The sequence below is a fragment of the Rhineura floridana genome, chromosome 22 (genome assembly GCF_030035675.1).
Source record: "Rhineura floridana isolate rRhiFlo1 chromosome 22, rRhiFlo1.hap2, whole genome shotgun sequence".
Lineage (NCBI taxonomy): Eukaryota > Metazoa > Chordata > Lepidosauria > Squamata > Rhineuridae > Rhineura > Rhineura floridana.
The window spans coordinates 4,778,356-4,800,968 of NC_084501.1; the positions used below are offsets into that span (position 1 = coordinate 4,778,356).

A 22,613-nucleotide genomic window follows, 5' to 3' on the forward strand; every position below is an offset into this window, starting at 1 on the left:
GTGCAGTTTTCTAAACTACTGGATTCTGCATATGCAGCAGATAAGCAGACTAAAATTCTTGACTTTCCTAGGACAGCCGTGGCGTCCCTCATTGGCTAAGAACAATAGAAGGGGGGAATAGGCTGATTTCTCATAAAATGGGCAGAAAACTGCTTCCACATTTTGACTGGATCCACAAAGGCTAGAAACTTGCTTTTTTTTTTTTTTAACGAAAGCTGGGATTCCGGGCCACCTAATGGGCTAAGTGGGCACCAGGTAGCCAGATTAGAATCCATGTTAAACCCAGCTAACCAGGCAATATGGCAACCCTACCCAGGCCCTAGTCTAACCCTTTAACCACTATACCAAGCTTAGCCATCGCCGCAGGTCTGGTAAGGAGCACCAGCAGCCCTTTATCACTGGAGCCAGGTGCTCATCTGAAGATATATGACCTCTTAAGATGAGGCAAAGCACTCTCTCTATAGTGCATGACCTTGCCTTCTTCAGAGCCACTGTAGCACCTTCAAGTTTGTATCATAAATAATAGGTAATGTTTGCTCGCTTCTTCACTTATGTAAGACCTTTTATTATTTATTATTTCAATTTATATACCGCCCTTAGCAAAATAGCTCTCAGGGTGGTGAACAAACAAGATAAAATACAATATATCATAATAAAAATACAAAAACATATACAAACAAACAACAAAAAGCACAGCAAAAACAAAATAAGTGACGGATCTTGGAGCGCTTAAGAAAGGAGGTCAGCACTGCGATGATGATGCATGTTGAGAGCTTGTAAACTGAGGCAGGGAGGAAGCAGCAGATGTCCTTGGCTAAGGTCGCCTCTCAAATTGCTTTTTCTGAGGCTGGAGTTAGAATCCGAAGGAAGCTTTGGTTGCAGCTCACTGAACCAAAGCCAGCTTTGCTTCAGAGATGAGAGAGGAAGACTCTTCCCCCTCCCCTTTTTCTAGCACGACTACAGACAGCAATATTTTCCTGCTGTTTCTTCCTTTGAGAGAGAGAGAGAGAGAGAGAGAGAGAGAGAGAGAGACTGACTCTTCGTGTTTCCACCCTTTTCCTGCCCTAGAATCTCTCTGAGGCTGATTCTGTAGCATCCTTATGGTTCCCATGGTAACTCTTTCCCAAGCCATATCTCCAGACAAGTCATAGGATTATGTTTTCGTTGTGGGGGGATCAGGCAGGAAAAGTGTGAAGATGGAAGAATGTAGGATTGGATGCCTTCTCCTCCTCTGTCCTTCGGAATTCTAAACGCTTTGCTTTGCCAACAGGGCAGAAAATGCAAAGTAATATAGCAATGAAAGTAATATCACCTCATCGCATGTCAGGGATGCGTTTCGATATTAAGACATGGATCCTTCCCCCTCAGCATGCTAGCGGGGAACATACTATGCAAGTCTTTGCCAACCTGGTGCCCTCCAGATGTTGTTGGACTACAACTCCCATCAGCTCCAGCTAACGTATAATGGGAGTTGGACTCTAACAGTATCTGGAGGGCACCAGGTTGGCTACCCCTGAATTAGAGGAAGGGTCATAGCTCAGTTGCTCAGAGCAGCTGCCTTGAGTGCAAAAGGTTCCAGGTTCAATCTCCAGGTAGGTCTTGGAAAGATTTCTATCTGAAGCCTTGGGGAGCCGCTGCAAGCCAGGCAGATCAGCCTTCCCCAGCCTGGTGCCCTCCAGATGTTTTGGACTACAGTTCCCATCGGCCCCAGATAGAACGGCCGTGATGGGAGTGGCAGTCCAAACTATTTAGAGGGTAGTAAAAGCTTGTGTAGATGATGCTGAGCTCAATGCAGTGGGGGCTAGTGCCCCTTGGGACTGGTGGGGCGGAGGGCAGGTTGGCCCAACGATAGGTGGAGGCGGAGCAAAGTCAGAGCCAATGGCAGGTGGAGCCAACTAATTCCAGTCCTGTCCTGCCCTGATCTTCCTCCCTGATGAGTTTGATGGGGCAACGCTAAGGCTCACTTACTGAACCGGTTGTCAGGAAGAAGGCAGGCAGGCTGCGGTGGCTGAGCGCAGACTGAGGTTGGTGGGGCAGTGCTCCCTTCGCCCTAATAGGCCAGTCTCCACTGGCTGAGCGAATCAATAATCTGTCTCGGGTCTAAGGCAGCTCCTCATGTTCCAAAGTCCCAGAGCCTCCGACATCACCACGTATGGCTGGATGTCCCATTACAGGGCCTTTTATATATGAGGAATCTCCCCCACCCCCAGGCAGCCATGGTGCATTGTGTGAAGGCAACATATTTTTAGTTGCCTCTGTGGTTTAGGCTCTGCTCCGTTGTTGTTTTTTCCACACCCCCAGACCTGCTGTTGTAGACGGCAAACAGCCCGACTCTGCTGCTCTGGTCCCCTCCAACAGTTACTCACTGTGGTTATGTTTGGCCACAGGGGAAATTAAATGGGAGGGAAACTTTTTGATGGGGATTTTTTTGGGACATTTATTTTTAGAGACTTTCTTCCCTCCAGGAAATGGCTGGACAATGTAACCTCTCCAGTAGATTTCCATCCTATGTAAATGCCATGGTGGTTGGTGCTCACGTTTGAATGCCTGGTTTTGTTTTTTTACAGATGTAATATTCACAAAGGAGCAAGAGCCCCATCTGCACTAAACATTTAAATTTGTATATTATACTACTTTAAACTGTCATGGTTTCCCCCAAAGAATCCAGGGAACTGTCGTTTGTTAAGAGTGCTGAGAGTTGTTCGGAAATTCCTCTTCCCCTCACAGAGCTACAATTCCCAGAGTTCTCTGGGAAGAGGGATTTATTGTTGAACAACACTGCAAACTGTAGCTCTGTAAGGGGAAGAGAGGTCTCCTCTCAGCATCATTCACAAACTACAGTTCCCAGGATTCTTTGGGGAAGTTATGGCTCTTTGAAGTGGCATGATACTGCTTCAAATGTATAGTGCAGATGGGGCCAAACTGTATATAAATGCTCAGTGTTCAGTGCCCTTCACATATGTTACTTTTTAGCAATCCTACAAGGTGATTCAGTGTCTGTCTTCTTAAGGAACCTGTCACTGAGTTAGACCAGTGGTGCATCTGGCTTATCAAGTCTACACTGACTCTAGAAGCTCTCCAAGGTTTCAGTCAGTCCGGATGCACCTGGAGATGCCGGGGATTGAACCTGGAACCTTCTGCATGCAAAGCAGATGCTTTGCCACTGAACCACGGACTTCCTCTTCTCTGAAGATTCAAAGAGTGTGGTTTGCTTAAGGGCACTCAAAGAGAGGCTGTGGCTCAGTGGCAGAGCGCGTTGCCATGCAGAAGGTCCCAGATTTAACCCCTGGCATCTCCAGGTTAGGCAGTGAAAGATCCCTGCCTGAAACCTTGGAGAGCTGCTGCCAGTCAGTGTAGACTTGATAAGCCAGATGCACCAGTCAGTGTAGGCAGTACTGAGCTAGATGGACCAATGGTGTGTGGCTAAGGCAGCTTTCTATGTTCCTAATGTAAGCGTGGCTGGGCAGAGTTTCAAAAGGCCTTGAGCAGCATGTTCTTCACAATGATGCTATCCTGGGAGTTCTTGACAAACAAGGGATGCTTGCTTCCTTGATAATTGCCAGTGGCTGAGTTTGGAGGGCAGACGTGGGGAAGGTAAGGCTGCCAGCCCAGGTAGAGTTCTACTGGCCAGATTAGAATTGTATTCTGGTTCAGTTTCTGACTTTGGGGGTCGTGGTTCTGCTGGTGTGGCCATTTATCCCCTCTTTGGTTCTACCCAATTCCCTTCCTGTTGGGAAAAGGGAGTAATGGGCACCTGGAAGCCTGGCACTCAGCCTGCACGGTGATCACTTTTTGCAACCACTATATCAGCTGGTGCCCTCCTCCTAGTGTTGGACTCCAACTTCTATCATCCTTAGCATCATACAGTTGTGCTGGCTGGGGCTGATAGGAGTTGGAGTCCAAAACTCCAGGAGGGCACCAGCTTGGACTACAGTATTTTTGTTTTTAGGCAGGGCTTGTCATTGAGCATGTTCTGCACAGTGCCTCATTTTTAGGCGTTGTTGTTGTTAGATGCCTAGTCGATTTCAACTTATGGCGACCCTATGAATCAGTGAGCTCCAAGAGCATCTGTCATAAACCACCCTGTCCAGATCTTGTAAGTTCAGGTCTGTGGCTTCCTTTATGGAATCAATCCATCTCCTGTTTGGCCTTCCTGTTTTTCTACTCCCTTCTGTTTTCCCCAGCGTGATTGTCTTTTCTAGTGAATCATGTCTTCTCATTTTAGCATCTAGCGATAGTTCTGGTTTAGTTTGTCCTAACACCCAATTATTTGTCTTTTTCACAGTCCATGGTATGCACAAAGCTCTCCTCCAACACCACATTTCAAAGGATTTTTCTCTTATCCGCTTTTTAACCACTCGTACATGATATAATGTAAGAAAATAAAATAAATCATAAGCAGCCTTTGGACTCCACAAAGCTCAAGGGCAAAAGGGCAGGCATTGAGACGCAGCACCCTTGGTGGAGGCCTACACAGGCCTCCCTGGGCCAAGGGCTCAAGAGGGAGAAAGGAGGGGTCAGAACGGTGCTCTGACAGGAGCAGTTCTTGGCAACTCACTGTATTAGGCTGAGCATGGAAGGGCTGGGCCTCCTAACCTCCCTCCTTCCCATCAGGCCAGGTGTGAGCACCTTTGACTCTCCATCTGTTGTTGGACTGCTACAGCTGCCATCAGCCTCAGCAAGCATGGCCAATGGCCAGGGATGATGAGAGCTACAGTTCAGCAACATCTGGAGGGTGAAAGGTTCCCCACACCTGCATTAGGCAGAGTGATGTGGCCACCTCAGGCAGTCGATCCTGCATCCTGCACGGGAAAGAGCAGTGATGAGGTACTGGAGCACACCTCTCTCTCCCTCTCCCTCTCCCTCCCTCTCCCTCCCTCTGCATCTGTGTGGCCACACAGTCTGTTCTGAGTCTTCTAAGGTAGTTTACTGCCTTCAGGACAGGTATGGGGGACAATGTCCATCCCCTTGCAAGGCCCATTGCAAAAAATAAAAATATGAACTGCATCACCCCCCCCCAAAAAGGATGCAGATTTGCATAAAAGTTGCACTTGCCGATTTCTGTGTATAGTTGCAAATTTACAATGAATGACTGTGTCGTTTAAACAGAAATGCATCTTACTGGAGTGAAGAAGGCTGTGAGCTGCGTGCCTAAATGCTGATGGGCAACGTCAAGCTCGCTCTCCCTTTTTATGGTTCTTTTGGGGATGGGCTCTGGCTCAGCAGTAGAGCATCTGGTTTGCATGTGGAAGGTCCTGGGTTCAGTGCCCAGCATCTCCAGGTAGGGTTGGGAGACACTCCTGCCTGAAACCCTGGAGAGCTGCTGCCAGTCAGTGTAGGCAGTACTGAGCTAGATGGACCGATGGTCTGAGTCAGTATAAGGCAGCAGCTTTCTCTGTTCCTGTCTCTCAACTGGACTTGAACCCGACAGCCTGTCAAAGAGAGGAAGGTTCTCTGTGAAATAGGATAAATGACCACTCCACCCTTTGCCAGTGTTGAAGAAAGTTTCAACTTCCAGTCCGTTCAGCTTCTACACACGGAATTTTTTTGGGGGGGGCATGTTGCTCTTTGCCAAGGTTGCAAAAATGTCTTGGCAGCCCTGGAAGGGGAAGGAACAGGAGGTGGGAGTTGAAGCCTCATCGTGGGAACTGGGAGAAATTCTAACCTGGATCGCCTTCCATAAGCCAACCAAGCAGCCTGTCTGTTGGACACACAGCACACTCCCTTGACAGAGGCTTCAAGAATCCTGGCCTTGTTTAAGGCTAGTGCTCATGAATCTGGCTTAGTTTCTTCTTCTGTTTCCCCTAGCCCCTTCTGAAATCATGACTCCCCACCCCACCCCTTCTCTTCCCATTAGTCAGAAAACATTCAGAGCTTGAGAAAAGTATCTGGCATGTTTCATTTTGTCATAGAATTGATGTACATAAAGGTATAGGTGTTCAGAAGACCCCTCTTATCTACTTAAATTAGCTTTATATTACATGGTGGTGGTGGTAGTGGTGGGGTTGATAAGGGCAGACCCAAGGGGGTATGGCCCTGAATCTTTTTATGAGTGCCCCATGTGCTCCTGGGTGGCTGATGAATTTAGGGGAAATCACATTAGGAGGGTGATCCTGGTTATTGAGTCGTGTATTAATTTGGGTGGGAATAAAACAATCTAAGATGATCATGAGTTGTATTCAACTAAGTCCTATTCAGAGTAGACCCAATGAACCTAGAGCCATGTCTAGGAACTTCAGGGGGTCTATTCTAGGTAGGACTAGCATTGAATACTACCCTTTATCTTCAGATGATTTGGGGATAATGAATGGGGATCATTGAATCGATTTGGAGCAGAATTTGTTGAGGAATTAACAATGATGTGGATGATCTGGGGTGGGTGCAAATTTATTGCAGAATTTCATCTTGGATTATTTGGATGGGAACTTGGTTGGCTTCCCTTCTCTGACATTGATCATCTAAATTTGCATCTGTGTATCGCTTGCAAGTGTGTGTCTATTGACCTGTGCTCCAAATCCTTGTAACATCACTTTGAAGCTGAGCCAAATTTGAGCAGTTTTCTTAGAATCCACTTCCCAAATCCCCAAGGCCACTCATTAGCTTGTCCAAGGCAGGGCAAGAAGAATCCAGGTTTCCTGGTGATGCCAACTTTAGGGCAAGCGAAGTTTAGATGGGCTTTAAGGGAAGCAATGAGTCTTCATGCTTTTCTTTTAGAAAAAATAACTCTCTAGGGCGTGAGTTCTTCCTCTCTCAGTAGTCATGCCTTTTCCCCAACTAGGAAAACCCCTGAACCAAACTTTCCTCTCTGTGTTCTCTGACTGGTTATTCTTGAATATTCCCTTTTTTTTTGTTTCAAGTTCCTGCTACATGAAAACTGTGTGTGTAAAATATGTAAGGTATATATTATAATATTGTATCAAGGGTTCCCAAACTGTAGTCTGAGTGTGGGCCCCCAGCCCTCCATGAGCATCAGTCAGGTGGTCTGTGGCGTGTGTGCATTAAATATCCACATTGATGTGTCATTTTTCTCAATTTGTATTTTATAATATATATTCAATGGAATGCAAATTGCAGTACAATAAAATGCGATAGAAGTTCTAAAAGAAGCAATAAAGATACAATTAAAAATCATACAGCATCGAGCACAGCGCATTACCATTGCTGCAACAGGCAGAAATCATTGTGGTCCACCAAAACCCTCAGCAATTTTCAAGTGGTTTGTGGTTGGGGGGTAGTTTGGGGATTCCTGGATTACATTATATTATATTTGGAACGGTTTTATGCATTTTACAATGGTAATGATTTTATCTGACTTTTATAACTGTGCTTTCCACTGCTGGCCTGTAATCCGCCCTGAGACATTTACAGTGAATGGTAGGTAAGAAAGCCAATCAATAAAAGTATTCGTATATGTGCATGTGATATTTGCAGGTATAATATATGATTATATAACATTTGTGTGTGTAAAATCAACGCAGGGCACACAGGATACTTACGCGCACAGGATACACTTCTAAGCTTGGCTGTTGTGCTTTCCCTTTCTCTGAATGACGTAATGCTTTGGGTGGTGAAAATGAGAGGGAGTCAGCCGGTCAGAGACCTGGGTGGTATTTCATGGCAGTTCTGTGACCAGGCTGTAGCTTCTAGAGCCTTTGGGGAACCATTTTGAGTGTGTTCTCTTGGGCAGGTCAGAAATCAGTTAATGTTGCTGATGGTGTATCACTGACCCTGTTATGACCACCTGGTTGTCCTACAGAGACACTGGGCACAAAATTGGGGTTTCCTCTCCAGTTTTGAAAGGTGCTCCAAGAGTTAAGACTAATGAAATGTCCTGAGAGAGGGGAGGTGTTCCCCTCGCATCCCTGCATCATCACTACATTTTACCTTAACACAAAAGACAGAAGAGTTTTGATTTGGCTGGGGAAATGCCTCAGAGATGTCTTATGCATTCTTAAAGCATCAGAAGGAAGGAAACTCCCAACATCCTTGTAGTTGCAGAGCGGTAAGAACATGAAGAAGAGCCAGGCTACTGGATCTGGCCAATGCCCCATACTGGATCTAGCCTATTATTATTATTATTGTTGTTGTTGTTGTTGTTGTTGTTGTTGTTATTATTATTAATATTAATATTAATACCCCGCCCTTTTTCCAAACTGGAACTCAAGGCGGCTTCCAGATAAAAATAAGTACACATCATATAAAACATATAAACATATAAAATCAGCATTAAAACAGGATTAAACTATTATGATGTTAAAACCAATTAGATATACACTTAAAATACTGCAACCCAGTTTAGGAGCATACAGGCAAAACAATAACATACAGCATCCTCTTCAGTCACTACCCTTAAAGCCTTCAGTTCCAAAGGCCTGCCGGAAGAAAAAAGTCTTTAGCTGTCGGCGGAAGGACTGCACAGAGGAGGCCATTCTTGCCTCCCTAGGGAGGGAGTTCCCATCTAGTCCAGCACCTTGTTCTCACAGTGGCCAACCAGATGCCTATGCAAAACATCAACATTAGTAGGTTTGAGAGGAGCCAAGGAGAAATCTATTTTGTGTGTGTGTTTATGCTGGGTCAGTGTGACCTTGTATTAGAGAATCTTTCCTGGAAAGAGACCGTGGATGGTCACACTTTGGCAGCCTTGTGAGCATGCCACCTATGGTTGTTATTCCCTAATCGACAAAAAACCTTGCGGTTTAAGAATGTACATGTAGCCAACAGATCAAACTTTAAAAAGCAGGGAAATTGGGCAGCTCTAGTGAATGCACATGTTACCAAATTATTCCAAGCTACACAGGAAGTGGATTGGACTGTGAAAGACTAACCCAAATTGTGTTTGCATTTTGACAAATTTGTAGGGCAGTACAATATCTCAGGAGGAGGAGGTCAGGTCTCCTGCTCCCCTGGTGCATTCACTATAGCTGCCCAATTTCCCTGCTTTTCAAAGTTTGATAGAAATATCTGTTGGCTATAGGTACATTCTTAAACCGCAAGGGTTTTTGCCTATTAGTGAATTTCCCTGCTTTTTAGTCCGGGTGGTAAGAAATGGGATCCTGTGCAAGTTTGCTGAGAATGGATTGATCATTTGCATACTTATTGAGTTGAGTGGGATTGACTCCCCTGCAATTATGCTTAAGATAGGTAAAACTGGCCATGGGGAGGGAAGCCTGGAGTGGGCATGGGAGGAGGAAGAAGGAAGAGGGGGGGAGAGGAAGAAGGGAAGAGCAAGGGAGAGGAGAGGCGAAGGAGGGGAAAGGCAGGTCTGATTATTTGGATGCTTATTGAATTCAGTGGGATTTACTCCTGTGCAATCATGGCTAGGATAGGTAAAACTGACCATAGGGGAGGAGGTGGGGGAGGGAAGAGTAGTGGGAAGGAAGAAGGGGAGAGGGGAGTGGAAGGAGTGGGAGAGGGAAGGAGGGGATTGGAAAGGGAGGGGGAGGGATGAAGGAAGGGGAAGGAAGGGAGAAGAGAGAAGTGATGGGAAGAGGAGGACAGGGCAGGTTTGATCATTTGCATACTTATTGAGTTCAATGGGATTTACTCCTGTGCAATCATGCTTGAAATTGAAATGGACTGCTGTCAAGTTGATTCCAACGTATGACGACCCTATGAATAGGGTTTTCATGGTAAGCGGTATTCAGAGGGAGTTTACCATTGCCTTCCTCTGAGGCTGAGAGGCAGTGACTGGCCCAAGGTCACCCAATGCGCTTCATTGCTGTGTGGGATTTGAACCATGGTCCCCAGGTCATAGTCCCAGAATAGGTAAAACTGACCATGGGGGAGGAGGGGGGAGGGGGAAGGAGGGGATGGGAAGGGGATGGGGAGGGGAAGGGAGGGGTGAAGGAAGGGAGAGGGAAGGGGCAAGAGGGAGGGGATAGGAGGGAGGAGGAGGGGAGGGCAGGTTTGATTATTTGCATGCTTTTTGAGTTCAGTGGGATTTACTCCTGTGCAATCATGCTTAGGATAGGTGAAACTGACCTGGGGGAGGGGCAGGGAGGGGAAGAGCAAGAGGGCAGGAAGGGGAGGAGATTGGGTGGGTGGGCACTGGGCAGAGGGGAAGCCCCTTTCCTTTTCGAAAGGAAAACATTGTGAACAGTATCATTGCTTTTCAGCGTTTCCCCCAACTTTTTATTCTACAGCAGGCACATGTAGCCTCCCACCCAAATTTAAACCAAAGCTGTCCCTGGCCACATCCACATCAGACTGTTATATCACTTTGGGCAGTCATGGCTTCTCCCAAAGGATCCTGGGAAGTGTAGTTAGTGAAGGGTGCTGAGAGTTGCTAGGAGACACCCTGTTCCCCTCACAGAGCTTAAATCAGAGTGGCTGACTATTAAAACTACTCTGGCCACTGGAGCTCTGTCAGGGGAATAGGAGTCTCCTCTCAGCACCCTTCACAAACTACAATTCCCAGTATTCTCTGGGGGAAGCCATGACTGTCTAAAGTGAAATCAAAGTCTGGTGTGGGTGTGGCCCCCTGATTAGCCAAGCCCAGCAGCTGTTAGTCTGGCTTTTAGAATACTGACAGTTGGTTCTTCCCTGTTCGCATTAGCCGCAGTGAAGATCAGAATGGCCTTCTCGAAACATATTAGCATCAACAGCAAAGGGGGAACCACCTGAGTACACTTCCAATTTAAACAAATGTAGCAAATTTTACTACTCCTGTCACTACTTTTATCAGCCTTTGAAAGCCCAGGGTTTTATCCACACAACATTGGATTGAAATCCAATGTTCTACAAATGTTTTTAAACATGTTGTATGTTTTCATATTATTATTTATATTGTAATGGCCATTGGCTAAAAACAATAACAATAAAAACTACAAACACTACAGACAGTTGGTTCTTCCTGAGCATGCCCGACATTATCATTGAGTTCAAGCCAAAATTTCTTAAATTAATTAGAAATCAGCCAGGCATTTTTTTAAACTTTTAAACTGCAAAAGATGAAGGTCAGAGTATGGGGCAAGGTCAGTAATAGGATTACAAGTATTCTGTGAACATAGCTGATTTTTAATTAATTTCAACAGATTATGAGAACTCTGACAGAAAAAAGTCCAAAAGGGGTCTGGATTTTTTCTCTATCTTTTTATAGTTTGAACTCTCGATTTTCTCTGATTGTTTTGTGTATCACCATGAAAATTTAGAGGGTTGTTAAGCAAGTGTTTCTGAGTTCAGCACTATAAATTTTGTAAGGTTTTGTTTTGAAATGAGCTTATGGGAAGGATCAGAATGGCATGGGGGTATTTTCAATTTAACATTGTGGAATGCGAAAAATCCATGCTGACTATAGTATACAGCCACTCTTGTGGCTGTGTAATCATGTCTGCTGGACCCTGCTTCTTCTTCCTCTCTTGCCTGATAGCTGTGTGGGCTGCAGGTCTTGCCCAGGTTGGAAGCCTACAATGAGCAGTTTGACCCGTATGTGTTTGAGATGGCTCCAACTCTCCCTATTTACCCAGGAGAGGACTCATTTTCTGGCCCCTGTCTCTGGAAAATCTCTCTCTCTCTCTCTTTGCCTTTTGGGGATACCTTGTTAATTTTTTGTTGTTCGTGTGAGTTGCTGATGTCTCTACAGCAACCTTCCCCCAACCTGATGTTCACCAGAAGTTTTGGACTACATCAGCCCCAGCCAGCATGGCTGTATGATGCTGGAGCTGATGGGAGCATTGCTGTGCTGGCTGAGGCTGATAGGAGTTGTAGTCCAAAACATCTGGAGGGCAGCAAGATTGGGGAAGGCTGTGCTCAAAGTAAAATTTGAAAAAGGCATTTCTGGGAGTCCTGAACCCCACATCCCTTCAGTATAACTGCGTCAAGGGGAGGAGTTTTTAATGTGATTCATGGTAGAAGAATGGGGATATTACAGGCATGCCCCTGTTTTTGTCTATGAGATCAGTGCCGTAACTAGGCAGGTGCAACAGGTGCACAGGACCCAGGACGAAGGGAGCCCTGAAATTGAACTGACAAAAAAAATTGTCAAATATAATAATATTTTCAAACTTTAAATTTTGCCGCCGTGCTCTGCTGTGCAGTTCAGATGTCGGTGAATCGAGTGCGTCGAGTGGGCCCAGGCAGCCCACTGCGTTATTTAGCGCTTTAGCGATTGGTCATTGCGTTGCTCAGTCCCTGGACGCCCTCAACGCCCTCTGCTCACCAACATCTGAATGACTGAATCGCAGGACTGATTGACGTGTCACGCGCACGACGGGAGCGAATGTTTATATTTATGTTGTGGTTTATGCCGCTTTTTACCCAACGACCACAGCTGAAAATATTGTTGACGCTGTTTGTTAACTAGTCTGACTTTGACTTGTGATTTGATAATGAACGAGTTACTTTGTTTTCGTGTTTATGTGTTATTGTGAAAACAGGTAGGTAAGCTTTATTAAATAATAAAAATATTATTATTTATTAAATAATAAAAAAAGATTTAAATATGTACGAGCTCACATGTGAAATTCAAAGCTTTAAGTTTGAAGCCTCGACACTAATACAAAATATTAAAACTGCAACTCCGCTTGATATTCTACAGGCTCTTCATGACTTTGGATTAAATGAGTCATATCCGAATATCAGCGTTGCTCTCCGAATATTTCTCACTCTTCTTGTTTCTACTGCTTCGTGTGAGAGAAGTTTTAGCAAGTTAAAATTAATTAAGAATTATTTAAGATCGACTATCAGACAAGAACAACTATCCAGTCTTTCCATAATTTCGATTGAATATAATATCGTTAAAGATATTAATTATGATGATGTAATCAATGAATTTGCTGATATGAAAGCCAGAAAAGTGCAATTAAAATAATTATTTTCATTTATAAATACATGTGAATGATCTTGTATATTTCTTGTGTACACAAAAATTATTTATAAACAATTGTTATATTGTATTTGGTTTATTATTATTTCCCCCCCCCAAAAAAATAAGGGGCCCAAAAATAAAACCTTGCACAGGGCACATGAAAAGCTAGTTACGGCACTGTATGAGATGATGGAGGTTGTACAATGATGGTAGTGTCATTTATGGAAAATATTTTTTCTCTCCATAAATGAAGAATGCTGTGTGTTCCAGTCCTGCTTATGGGCTTCCCACTGGGGTATCTGGTTGGCTACCATGACAACAGGATGCTGGACCTGATGGGCCTTTGGCCAGGGTCTTATATTTTCCAGTGATGGGTGGATGTTGACCTCCTCACATTCCAGAAGTCCAGAGTGGACTGTAGAAGAAAATATAAGAGGTTGAGTGCAAGGAGGTCTCATCAGTGGCTGCTGTCATCTTCTGACAATATGGTGAATGCTGGAGTCTCTTAACAGGTACAGCCCACAATGTGCAATTTCTTTGCTGTTTCTTTCCTGTTCTTGTAGTGGGTCTGGCTTTCAGTCCTTAATGCCTGTTGATTAATGAGATTAAAATCTAAAATTCCTAGTGATTGTATTTTGCATCTGGCTTTCTCAAGATTTTTGTTTTTTGGCCAGTGGGAATGAGGGAGGAGCAGCCTGTTCTGGAGCCTGATATGATAAAAAAGAAAAAGATGCTTGTGTGGGGTGGGGGTGGAGAATTAATTCCTTCAAGGCAATTATTTCTACACCCATTTGCGTCACCAGTAAACAGCTGGATCATATCCAGACATCTTAGCTTCATTTGTTATAGAGTTTTTAGCTTTCAGACTTCCTCCTCCTCCTCTGTTCTGATTGCACCTGTTGCATTGTGGCAGCCTTTGCCACCTTGGTGCCCTCCAGATGTCTTGGACTCCACCTCTACCAGCCCCAGCTCTACTGCTGATGGGAGTACAAAACGGCTGTGCTGAGGCTGATGGGAGTCCAAAACATTTGGAGGGCAAAGACTGTATTTTGGGATTGTGGTGACGTTTTTTGTTTTTGTGCATAAGGCTGCAGTTGTTGGGGTTGTGGGCAACTTATTTATACATGGGAGTCCTGTGATAGTTCTTTGAGGGTAGAAAACACATGAGTTCAAAGGCTAAGCAACATAATCAAAACTAATTTGATTATGTTTCACGGAAGGATTTGGGGAAAAAAGGCCGGTTATACGAATCACACTTAAGGGATAAAAAAGGATGTGGTTCTGGTCACACCATCTCCAAAAAGAATCTTATAGAACTAGAGAAGGGCAACTAAAATGATTCAAGCAAGGCAGTGTGGTGTAGTGGTGTCAGTGTCCAGCCTGGCTATGACCTTGGGAGAATCTCATCTGAAGAAGAGGCTTTGGATGGACCTTCTAGAGAAGCTTCTGGTGCAACTGGAGACCCTGAAGAACCCACTATCATAGTCAACCAGCCCCCTTCACCTCCAGTCTCCCAGGAGTGGAGATGATGCAGTCCTAGGATGGGATGCTGCACCGGTGGAGGAGTGCTCACCTGGCCATCGGGGCTTCACTCTCGAAGGGCTCCTGCTGGGAGGAAGGGCTGCACTTAAATCAAATAATAAATAAAATAAATAAAGAGAACCCAGGGGATGGCTTGGTGTGCATTGGGAGTGGACTGGGGAGTGGGTGGCCCCCAGAGTTGGATCCAATCCACCCTGTCTTCAAAACCAGATCCTGAATGTTTTAGCCGTGATTGGAGCCTCCATGATGAGAAACGGTCTACCTTGAATTGCTGGTTGTTGAGGGACAGCCAGCAGGGCATGGCTCTTAAATGGACCTTGTGATTGGAGGGTGCCCTGTATGTCTCCTTGGAATAAAAGTGCTCCCTCCTCAAAGATGAAGAGAAGGTGTTCCATGTGGTGTATGCAACAACTTTTCATCTTGTTGCTGTTGGGATTTCTGGCCTGGCCCCTTTTCACCCGGCCGGCTTTGTCAAAAGTGTTTGGACACAACCATTAATCTCTTTAAATATGGTGTCTTCCTAATCCTTCATTAGCATCTTCTTGTAAGTTCATTATCTAGTTATGAGTTCCAGTTACCAGGCGTTTGTGGAGTTGGCAGCAGGATAGCAACTGTCACATAGAAGGTTTTGTTCCAGGATCTAAAACCTGAGGGAGGTAATATTCCAGAAGGGAATCGAAAAGGACTTCTGGTATTTCAGTTGATGGAAGTAGAAACGAGCAACGGTCTTGCATTTTCCAAAACCTGGCATTTGAGACTGGCATTATCGTGTTACATGCATTTGATTGCAACTGTTTGGTGTTTAAATGAAAAAGACAGAGTTCTGACCATCTTGTCTGACATTCTGCCATAACATGGGATCTGTATTAATATCCTGCTAAGCCGGAGGCTGGATATTTTCAGGCCCCAGGGCCTGAATGTGGCCCTCCTCGCCTTTCATTCTGGCCCTCGGGACTCTCTTCAGATCATGCCCTTCATCAGCCCTACTTTGCACCTTCCCGGAGTGTTTTGGTGTGGCTGAAATGTGCCCTTGAACTCTGATCATGCCTTTTGCTTGCTTGGATGGTGGATGGGTGTGTGTGAGAGTAGATGTAAAACTAACCTACTGTACAAAGGTAAAACTTAAATTTGTTGCTCTACCCACTTTTGCTTCTAGTGCCACCAGCCATCAGCTCGTGGCCCTTGGGACTGAATCCCATTCTTGTGGGAGCAAATTCCATAGTTTTAAGTATGCGCTGTGTGAAGGACTTTCTTTTGTCTGTCCTGAATCTTCCAACATTCAGCTTCGTTATATGTCCACTAGTTCTAGTGTTGTGAGAGAGGGAGAAAAACTTGTCTTTGTCCACTTTCTGTACACTTTGTGTAATTTCATAGACCTCTGCCTTAGTTGTACAGTAGGGCCCCGCTTATACGGCGGGTTCCGTCCGGACCCCCACCATAAAGCGGAAATCGCCATAAGGCGGAACCCCATTGAGTTTAATGGGGCGCGTCGCACGAAAATGACGCAAAAATACCGCAAAATGCTGCAAAAGCGGCAAAAGTGGCTTTTAAAGAGGGGAGGAAAGCCACCACATTAGTGGAATGCTGGTAAGCGGAGCGCCGGTAAGCGGGGCCCTACTTTATATGACCAAGGTAAGCCAGTCTAGCCCAGCACCCGGTTTCCCACAATGGCAAACCAGACACAGCTGGGAAGCGCACCAGCAGGGCAGGAAGGCAACAGACCTCCCTCACGGTTGCTCCCCAGCAATTGCTATTCAGAGGTAGACTGTTTCTGAATATGGAGGTTCCACACAGTCATCCTGGCTAGACAGATTCATGGAGGATAAATCTGTCAGGTGTAATGCCTAAGGCAGCCTTCTCCAATCTCTTGCCCTCCCAGTGTTGGACTCCAACTCCTATCACTCCAACCATTGGCCATGCTGGCTGCTGGGAGATTGGAGTCCAACAACATCTGGAGGGCATTGGATGGTTGAAGGCTGCCCTAGGGCCACCTGAATCTATTTCCTGACTGAGTAGGAATCTGGAGGCAGAAAATCCACCACTCTGTTCTTATCTTTTTGGGAAACACTGATCGCTCTGAGGTCTCATCATTACCATTATCATGATTAATAATAATAAAAAAAGCCAGCTCCAGGTTTTATCCAGCAAGGCAAATACTGTGCCAGGTTGGGCATTAAATACAGAAGGTGACAGCAAGTGTTGCTCCCTTGGGTGATGCAGATCCGCCAGCTGGATTGAGTTTCCCAAGGGGGATGGAGCTTCTCAGTTACACACATGGAGCTTTTAATTGTACAAAGATCCTTGTCGTATATTTGTGTATTTGTGTGTGTGTGTGAGGATATCTTTCTCCCTTTGAGAGCCTTGTTGACACCCCTTCCTCCCTCTATAAAAGGAGCCTCATAAAAACTATGATCTACCAGAGCAGTGCATCAGGTGGCTTGTCAAAATTGAGAGACTCTGGACAAAAATCTTGAGGGGGGAGGGAGACCTCATGCTAGGAAGAAATCACCAGACTTTATTTTAGCAATTGCTTATTTACTAAAAATAAGTACACAGCTTTGTGGCCCTTTTTTAATCAGACAATTTTCAAAGGTGCATCTATTCCCCCCTCCCCCCATCATAGATGAGTGTTGCAAGTTGAGCCTATTTAGTTACAGACTGGCATGCCTAGTTTTGGCAAGCAAGCAGTACTGTTCTATAAATAGACCTTCGCCTATGGCGAGAGAGAATCTTCTTGGGTGAACAGATAGGAACCTTCTGTAATTGAGGAAGAGAGTTGGTCCCTTTTTTGCCTCCCCCTTTCCCAGCCTGTCAGCGTGATGCAAATGACCGATATAGGTACGTATTGGCAGCTGTGCATGTAGAATTTTCTTTTTCTTCTTGCAAAATTGGAGCTGTTTGCAAGACTGCTAAGTTTCTACGTTTCCTATCAGGGTGGCCTTTTCTCATAATTTTCTTTAAGAAGTGTACATGTAATAATATGAAGATTACTCTCTCGCCCGACTCCTGCCACATAACCAATGGAAAGGCGCAAGAGGAGTGTGTTCATTTGGGAGGTGAGGCTGAGTGTTTTGTCCCTGGGGTTTCTTATCTCGATGGAAAGCTCCACAGTGTTCTTTTCTCTCTGGCTGAGAAAGTTTTGCTACATTCCTAGGGTTGGTGAATGCATGCAGAAAGTCTGATCCCCTTTCCAGGGCTGCAGAGAACAGAATAATGGCAGGGAGCCAAGTTTAATTATAGGAAAGGAGGAAGAGGGGTGTGTGCATGTGTGTTTGTGAAATTGCCTTTGAAAATGCACCACCCAGTCATTGTGGACCATGCAAACGCAAGTGGTACAGTTCACAGCAGATGTTCTTTCGTCGTGTGTGTGTCCATCCAGGGATGGGATTGTGTGGTCTTTCCTCTAGGGGTGGCTCCAGGCATTTTGCTGCCTGAGGGAAAGGAGAAGATGGGGCTCTCCCATTCCACAATCCACTTTAATATATCTTCTTTATTTTAAGAATTTATAAACTGCTTCAAGAGAGAATATCTAAGTGATGATCTGCAGATAAAAGCAAATCATAAAAACAAAATGGCATTACAAAGCATAACAATAAAAATCCTTCCTTGCATGTTGAATCTTATTTCACTGCTGGCGATAGGAGTTCACCCTGCACTGCCTCAGGGCGGCAGGCTAGTTTAGGGATCTTGGGGAGTGAGGGAAACGGTAGGGAGTTCCTACCCTGGCACCCCAGCATGTGTCACTTGAGGCAATTTGCCTCACTTTACCTAATGCTTCCCTCTGAGCCCTCATGTGAAGGTCTGCAGTGGAAAGTGCCCTTTGTACGTGCAATGCGAGAGGACTTGCACTGGTTGGGGTGGAGTCAGCCGTCCCAATGAACCCCTCCCTCCCATCTGTTTTCAGTCTACATGAATAGGCTCTTGTCTTTATGGTGGGCATTTTGCATCTTTTAGACGGTTCCCAACATTCTCAGGCTCCAGCTGCACTCTGCAGTTCAAGCAGTCTCATGGTACTTTCAACAGCCGTGGCTTCCTTCAGAGAATCCTGTGAACTGTAGTTTGTGACGGGAGCTGAGAGTTGTTAGGAGCCCCCTATTCCCCTCAGAGAGCTACAATTCCCAGAGTGATTTAACAATCAGCCCCTCTTCCCAGGGTAGTCTGGGAATTGTAGCTCTCTGAGGGGAATTGGGGTCTCCTAAGTATTCTCAGTACCCCCTTAAACTACAGTTCCAAGGATTCTTCAAGGGAAGCCATGGCTGTTTAAGGTGACATGACACTGCGTTAACTGTAGAGTGCAGATGGAGCCAGAGAATGTTGGGAACCGACTAAGAGATGCAAAATGCCTCTCTCTTTTGTCGTGCACTTAAAAGGTTTCTGTTTTGATGTGCACAAGCATTGCCTCTAATCACCAACACCCCCCCCCCCTGTGTGTGGTTAAATTGAAAATGGAAGGAGTGTGGCTATGCAGGTAGGGACTGCTTTGCTTCCATTGAATTCTATCGGACAAAGTGGAGGAGGGTGGGAACTTGAGACAGAGCTGAGAAGGGGCTTGTCTTCTTCCGTTGACTCCATAATACAGCTGCCTTATAGGAAAAGGGAAGGTGAGGTGAGGGGGAGGAATACTATCCCCTCCAAAACTTCACAGGTGAAAATGGGGACCTGCTTGCAATGCCCTGATTCCCATCCCAAGGGCCATTGCCTGAAGGTTCCCTCCTCTTCATCTCACAAGGGTGACCCTCCAGATGTTGTGGACCCCAACTCTCATCAGCCCAAGCTAGCATGGTCAGTGGTCAGCAGTCACAGGAGCTGGACTCCAGCAACATCTGGAGGGCACCATGTTGTTGGAGTCACAGGGAAATCTTGCTTCCAAATCATTGAGAGTACTTTCTGCTCATCATAGAGTTGCACACAAAAAAGTGTGCGAACTTTTAATTTGCTTTTTAAATAATTAGAAGCACTCCAGGGTATTCATTCTGTTAGTTTGGATGCAACATGTAAATATCTGAACCCGCCTTATACTGAGTCAGGTTATTGGTCCATCTCTAGCCCTTTGTTTGTTGGAGAGTGGTTTCCTGAGGTCTCAAGGGGAGGCGGTTCCCACCAGCAATTGCTTGCCTGACATCTTTTTGAATGGAGGTACCAGGGATCTGCACTTTCTGTAACCAGGCAGGGGTAGAGCATGCTCAGTGGCAGAGCGTCTGCTTTGTGTGCAGAAGGTCCCACGTTTAATCCCCAGTAGCATCTCCAGGTTCGGCTGGGTGAGACTCCTGCCTGAAACCCTGGAGAGATGCTGCCAATCAGTGTAGATAATACTGACCTAGATGAACCAATGGTCTGACTTGGTGCATGGCAGATTGCTATGTTCCTGTGTCTTCTGTCTCCAGGCTGCAGCCCTGTCCTACCAAACACCACCCCCTTACCTGCCAGGCACCCCGTTTTGTTCCCAAGTCCCACCCCTTGCCACTCAGGGTCTTTTGGGGTACCCGCGCTTCAGAGTACACAGCTAAACCACTGGTTAAGAAACTGATTTTCCAGGGCTCAGAACATTGGGAAAGTATGGATAGTTGGAGCAGGTATGCTGGCACCGCTTTTGTATATCACTGGGGAGGGGGAAAACCATTTAGAGAAGGCGGGGAAGGAGTCAGATGTCAAGGGTCAATTATCCATGTGCCATCCACACACGCATTTCCCCCCACCTTGGCTCCGTTTTGTGGCTTAAGGCAGCAGTGATCACTAGGGCTTGGCAGGTGCACTTGACTGCTTGGCCTGGTGATGTGGGCAGAGGGTGGTTAGAAAAGTTGTGAGGTGATTCAGAGCAGCCCAGCTCGTGTTCACAGCTCCACTCCCCAGGAATGCCACATGGAAGCAGCTGCTGACTGTCTCCTCCAAGACCTTTTCTGCTAACCTTTTGAGAACTTTCTTCCTTTTAAAACAAAAAGCAAACAAGCGAGTGGATCTCCCCCACCCGGTTAGGGGAAATGACCTCTATGCTGGGCATGTGAATGAACAGCCAAAAGGAAGCCCTCCTTCACACAGCACATAATTAAACAACGATCCTTATTATCATTATTGCTGAATGAGCATTTTATGGATTTTTGTATGGTCAACGGTTTAATTTTTTTCTATGTTTGAAATGGGTTTTTATGTATTGCATTTCATTTTGTCAAGTTGTTTTGAGACTTTATTTTATAAAGCAAGTGATAAATAAGTAGAAACAACAACTGTGGACCTCACTCCCAGAGGAGGCAGCGATGGCCACTAACTTGGCTTTAGAAGAGGATTAAGCAAACTCTCTCGCTGAGGACTAGCCACGATGACTGTGCTCTGCCTCCATGGTCGGGCAGCCTGCTTCTGAATCCCAGTTGCTGGAGGGGAGAGTGCTCTTGCACTCAGGTCCTGCTTGCGAGCTTCCCATGGTTGGCCACTGTGAGAACAGGAAGCTGGACTAGATGGGCTTTTGGTCTGATCTAGCAGGTCCATAAGAAGGATGAGTAGGCCAAATTGAGCAGTTCCCCATGAGCTGTGTCCCCCCCTTTTTTTTTAACCCACCCAGGGGTTTGTCCCTCCTGGCCATTCCAAGCCTTGTGCCTGAACTTTGTTACCAGAAAGGGACTTCCAACCTGCTATTGTGTTTTGTCCCGACCAGGAGAGCCCTGCTTCAAGAGGTGGTGGTGCATGTCTATTGAGTTTCCTGGGGATGATGACAGGCCCAGCTGTCACTCAACCTGAGAGCAGGGTGTGTGTGCAGGAGGAGGCGTAGGGCCTGCTCTGTGAAGTGTTGCTTTAAAGCTGCTTACTCATGTGAAAGGCAGACATCCCTGCCTCTGTGTTTGTGCGGGAGTGAGAGAGGGAAGGGAGGTTCTTCAGCTTGATCTTTACTTCCTGAACCCCTTTTGCCCATCTCTAGAAAAAAGAGGCTGGCTTCACTATGATGGCTTCTGTTGCATGGGTGCCATTCTCCTCTCCAGCCTGCTGGGTTTCTTTTAGTCAGTACCGTTAATACCTGGCCCGTTTTTAAATACCAGCTTGTATTGTATTTTACTGAATTTTAGTTTGTACGTCGCCTAGAGTGACTTCGGCCAGATAGGCGACACAAAAATTAAATTTTATTATTATTATTATTATTATTATTATTATTATTATTATTACTGGCTCCCCTTGTCAGCTCTCCTGCTTTGAAAGCATTAGGCTTTCCTTCCCAAATGATATCTCCCATGGCCATTTCTGGGGTGGGGTTTATTTGTGTGTAGAGGGGCAGGGGAATTGTCTTGGTGGCGGTTCTGTTTAATTTCATCTCTGTTTGTTTTCCTGTGTAAGTTTTCCAATTCAGCAGGTTGAGAATCTTGACTTTCATATGAAAGAATCAAATCAAGGTTCTAGCCCTCATGCATGTGGATAGAAGCAGGGCTGGTGGCAGGCATGACTGGGCCCTTGGGCACCAGCCTGCCCCAAGTCCGCAGTGCTAGCCCACACACCACACCTACCACTCCCACCACTCCCATCGCCTCAACATGAATGCCATGCACGCTGCATGCGCACGACTGCCATCAACCAAGATGGCAGCAGGGGCTTCTCTAAGGGGCTGATGCCCCTGGCGCCATCTTGGTTGATGGCATGCATGTGCACTATGCTTCATGCATATATGCCTGCAATCAACCAAGATGGCAGCAGGGGCGTCAGCCCCTTAGGGAAGCCTTCGCCACCATCTTGGTTGATGTCAGGTACGTGTGAAAAGTGCGCACAGCATTCACTATAATAGGAGAGGTAGGTGGGGCATGTGGACAGGTATCATGGGCCTGCGTGGTTTGTAGGGGGGGCTGGCAGCTCTCTCTCTGCAATCTGTAGAACTGGAGTGCTACCCTCTCACCTTAAGGAGGGGCCCTTCAGGGGCCTCTCTGGGACGCAGGGGCCTCGGCCAGGGCCTGACCTGGCTGCCCTCTGGCGCCAGCCGTGGATAGACGTTTCAAAACTGTATGAGCAACACCTGCGGAGTTTTCTGGAGCCAGAGTAGGTAGCTCAGTAGCATTTCCTGTCGGGAGCAAGGGGGGATAAAGAGCCAGTGTCAGTGTGGTGTAGTGGTTCGAGTATGGACTAGACCTGGGACACCAGGGTTCAAATCCTGACTCAGCCATGAAGCTCACTGGGTGGCCTTGGGGCCAGTCATTCTCTCAGCGTAACCTACCCCGCGTGGTTGTTGTGAGGATAAATGGAGAGGGAGGAAAACCATGCACAGCACCTTGAGCTCCTGGGAGGAAAGGTGGGATAT

General features: G+C 46.1%; 1 protein-coding gene across 13 annotated transcripts in view; it reads left to right on the forward strand.

Annotated features, from left to right (window-relative positions):
• MEF2D (myocyte enhancer factor 2D) overlaps nt 1-22,613 on the forward strand; it is a 222,597-nt gene that overhangs the window by 29,429 nt on the left and 170,555 nt on the right. The window contains exon 1 of one of the 13 annotated variants that reach the window (XM_061605595.1): nt 17,166-17,185. The exons of the other annotated variants lie outside the window; for them this stretch is intronic. The gene's annotated coding sequence lies outside the window, so the exon portion shown is untranslated. Of the gene's footprint in view, nt 1-17,165; nt 17,186-22,613 lie in introns of those variants that run through there. 13 annotated transcript variants of the gene reach the window in all.